Here is a 4,450-nt window from a genome sequence, read left to right as displayed (position 1 = left end):
TTAAAAAAAAAAGAAAGAAATTCAGCTTTGGGGTGTGAGCAGGAATACACAGGAAATGCCTCTGGGACCTTCTGGTCACATTCATTTGGAGAACTATAAAGGCTCATAGAGGAAGTGGTTGCATTTCCATCTTTGGATTTAAGTAAATATCATGCTTCGCACGTTCCCCTTCTCCCCTTCCCACCCTCTCCATCCTTTAGTAAGAGAAGAAGGAGGAGAGGAATACATCAAAGCTAGCCTAAAAGAATCCAGGATATTGACAAATAGATATTTTAACGAAGCAGAATTTCCAGTAACTGAAACCTAATTAAAACTCTGGTTTATCCAGACCTTTTTGGATCACGTTCATAAAAAGGCAAAGGTTATGTCAAAGACATATTTATTGAGTCCAATAAATATATGAAATGATTTTGGTAGCGTCAGCAGAGGTTCATCTTCAGGCTTAACCATGAATTGCCCGAATGATAACTGTAAAGCACTGGAAGATATCAAAGCATGAAATAAATAATTATTGTTAGTAGAGGACTCACCAGGGCAGGAAAGTTGTCTTTATTTTGTCCTTGTTTTTATTTATTTTTTGCATAGGTATTACCTGCAAAATTTAAAGGTACAAAGGGCGCATCTATATAATTTCTCAACAAGGGCGGAGATGTTGAGAATTTTCTGCTTTATCAACCATTTACGAAGAAAAAAACAGTCAAGCAGAGTCTCTCATTCACTAGGCATTTTGGTTTACACAGCTTCTCATTGCAAAGACTCACAGCTCAAGCCCCCCATTTTTTTTTTTTTTGAGACAGGGTCTTGCTCTGTTGCCTAGGCTGGAGTGCAGTGACATGATCTTGACCCACTGCAGCCTTGATCTCCCAGGCTCAATCGATCCCCCTACCTCAGCCTCCCCAGTAGCTGAAGCCCAACTTTCGTCTCTTCACCATCAGTCCCGGGCTTGGGCCTCGGGGTCAAACCGCACTCTTTGTGAGTGACTTTGACTCTGTGACACTGGGAAGAAGGATCAGGACTGGTCAGTATCTTGATGTGCTTGTAGAGTCAGGATGAGTGGAAATTCCAGGATGTCTAAAGTAAACTTCTAGCAAGAATTCTAGTTCTGTGTCACCCACTGCGTCTGTGTCACTTGCTGCTCCGTGTGCTGAAGAGCAGTCACTGGGCATCCTGAGGCACTCCTTCCGTGTCTCTCGAGGCCTGACATTGATGAGGTCAGCACCCCACTGCTTTCTTCCAGGGTGTGTTTGTTTTTCTCCTTAATTTCCTTAAAGAAATAAACCAATGTACAAATAACTAAACAGCAACAACAACAAAATCAAACCAACCAGAACCAGAAAAGCGACAGCAGTTAAAAACCATGAGTCCAATGTGTCCTTTTCCTTATGTTTATTCTCACTTCCCATCAGGCCTGAATGGGCTCTCCCAGGTCTCTGTCCTCTCTCTAAGCTGGGTGAATTTTTCATCACTGCAGTCAAAATGCATAATGATGACTTTATTGATGACAGGAGACATGTTTTAAAACAGTTGTTTTAAAACAACTGACAAGAGCTGCAAGATGGGAAACGACAAGAAAGTGAGATTTTTTTTAAATTAGGGAGGATGGGATAGGAGGCTGGCAAAGGAGAAGTGTTTTCCTTATCAACTGTTGGAATTTATGCTTTCTTCCTTGAACAAATAAAGCAAACTACCCAGGGCCAGGCGTGGTGGTGGCTCATGCCTGTAATCCCAGCACTTTGGGAGGCTGAGGCGGAAGGATCGCTTGAGCCCAAGAGTTCGAGACCAGCCTGGGTAAGAAAGCAAGGAGAAATCCAGGTCTCCAAAAAAAAAAAAAAAAAAAAAAAAAAAAAGCAGCAGCAGCTGACCGTGGGGATGCACACCTATAGTCCCAGCTAATTGGGAAGCTGAAGTGGGAAGATCTCTTGAGTCTAGGAGTTCGGGGCTGCAGTGAGCTGTGATCACACCATTGCACTTCAGCCTGGGTGACACAGTGAAACCCTGTCTTAAAAAATAAAAAGTAAAAAAAACATTCAGGGCTGGGCGTGGTGGCTCACGTCTGTAATCCCAGCATTTTGGGAGGCCGAGGCAGGTGCATCACTTGAGGTCAGGAGTTCGAGACCAGCTTGTCCAAAATGGTGAAACCCCATCTCTACTAAAAATACAAAAATTAGCTGGATGTGCCTGGTGGTGTGTGCCTATAATCCTAGCTACTCGGGAGGCTGAGGCAGGGGAATCGCTTGACTTGGGAGGCAGAGGTTGTAGTGAGCCGAGATCACGCCACTGCACTCCAGCCTGGGTGATAGAGCGAGACTCCGTCTTAAGAAGAAAGCTGGGGTAAGGACATTGCATAATAACAGTACTCAGAGACTTGGGCAATAGGGCTTGGGGTGCCCTTGAACTGCTTCTTATGGGGCCCTCTCACAAGAGACATTGCTGTATGAAAATGCCAAGGTCACGTGGGGGCCAGGAGAAGGTGAACTCCACTCCCCAGCCCCATGATGCCTGCGTGATGTCTCAGGTCAACTTAGCAGGTATCTATGAGGCCCCCAGACATGAGGCTTCCCAGACGTGGTGAAGAATGCAAGACAGATGTCCTCAGAATGTCAACAGAACAGTAAAGGCTGTTGTACAGACAGTTCACTGAGGATTCATTGGCCTTAGGGAAGACAAATACAGTTGTCTCAGCCTGTGCTTGGGATCAATTCCTTTCCTATGGCTACCAACTGGCGATTGTAATCCTCTCCTTAGGGCTGCTCCCTCTTAAAAATCTGGAGGGAGAATTAAAGAAGATGAGAACTTAGCAGAGTTTACTTGTGTCCTACAGGAGAGAGAGGAGAAACAGAGCAAAAATCAAGAACACATGAGGGCAAGGAGGGAAAAGAAAGCATTTACTTAGCCGAGAAAGAAGCTGCTGTTTCCTCTGTGATGGGAAATTTTTAAAAAAGTCTCAGGAGGTGGTGATGAGACCCAGGGTTTGGAAGGGAGTTAGAGTACTCCTGGCACATCTTTTTAATTTTATTTTTAAAAATGTTTTAAAACTCGGATAGCCTTTTTCTTTCTTTCTTTAAAATATTCAACTTTTATTTTAGATTCAGGGGGTACATGTGCAGGTTTGTTACATAGATATATTGCACGATGCTGAGGTTTGGGGGTATGGTTGATCCTGTCACCCAGGTAGTGAGCATTGTACCCAATAGTTAGTTTTTCAGCCCTTGCCCCGCCCCCCAGTAGTCCCCAGTGTCAATTCTTGCCATCTTTATTTCCATGTGTACCCCATGTTTAGCTCCCACTTATAAGTGATGACATGCAATATTTGGTTTTCTATTCCTGCACTGATTCTCAGGATAATGGCCCCCAGGTCTATCCACGTTGCTGCAAAGAACATGATTTCATTATTTTTTTTTATGGCTGTGTAGTATTCCATAGTGTATAGATACCATGTTTTCTTTATCCAGTCCACTGTTGATGGGCACTTAGGTTGATTCCATGTCTTTGCTATGGTGAGTAGCTTTTGCACATCTTTTGAGAAAACTTCTTTTCATGGTTTGGGGGCCCAAGTGTGATGAAGAGGATGGACTGGGAGCAGCCAGCTCTGCTGAAGGGTCTTTGATGATTCCTCTTGTTGTTTCTGGTAAAATTATGTTGATATGGAATCTACTTAATTAATTCAACCAGTTTGTCACTTCTCAAGTTGTCAGGGATTCAGCCCTGGGGGCAAAGATAGCCAGCAGAGGTCTCCAGGGCCCTGCACCCAGCAGCCCGCCGAGCTCAGGCCTGGGCAGGGCAGAGAATTAAAAGCATTTAGTTAACTTCTCCTTGGGGACACAAATTCAGACCTTCTTAGAACACACCCAGTCCCTTACCACTCTGCAAGCAAAGCATGATGTTGGTTTCTTTAACCCCAATAGGTTTTGCCAAATAAGAGAGCGTTAACATCCCCCTCCTACCCACCGCATGGATTGAATTACTTAAAGCGTCTTTTTGGAGATGTCAGCAGTTTAATAGAGGCAATAACTCAGGGCTGCCCTTGTGTTTTATTTTTCTGCCTGTATTTAGTTAATCAAAGAATGCAAATTAAAACACCTTAATTTATATAATATCAATACCAATGCCTTAAAACATTTGGCATAACTGCTCTGGCACGTCCCTTACATAAACTCTTCAGAGTAGTGCTAATAAAAATGAAAAAGGTGGTAAATCAAATTTAATTTATTCATTTTCTGTATGGTATAAAAGCATATGCCCAAATCAAGTTATTTATGAGTGCATCATAACAATAGGCATTTTTAGTGGCTGCAAATGACAAAGAAGATTTTCAGAGGGATGTGTGTTTTAATTTTGAAACTTCTCTAGGTACATCTATTTTCTGGGCTCCGAGCTCTAAAATTTATATTTTTGCACCCATATCTCCAGGAAAAAAGTAGGTTTAGATATTGAAAAACATATTGAGCCT

The sequence above is a fragment of the Pan troglodytes genome, chromosome 7, assembly GCF_028858775.2.
Source record: "Pan troglodytes isolate AG18354 chromosome 7, NHGRI_mPanTro3-v2.0_pri, whole genome shotgun sequence".
Lineage (NCBI taxonomy): Eukaryota > Metazoa > Chordata > Mammalia > Primates > Hominidae > Pan > Pan troglodytes.
The sequence above is the reverse complement of the archived record's forward strand: the minus strand, read 5'-3'. Positions refer to the sequence as shown.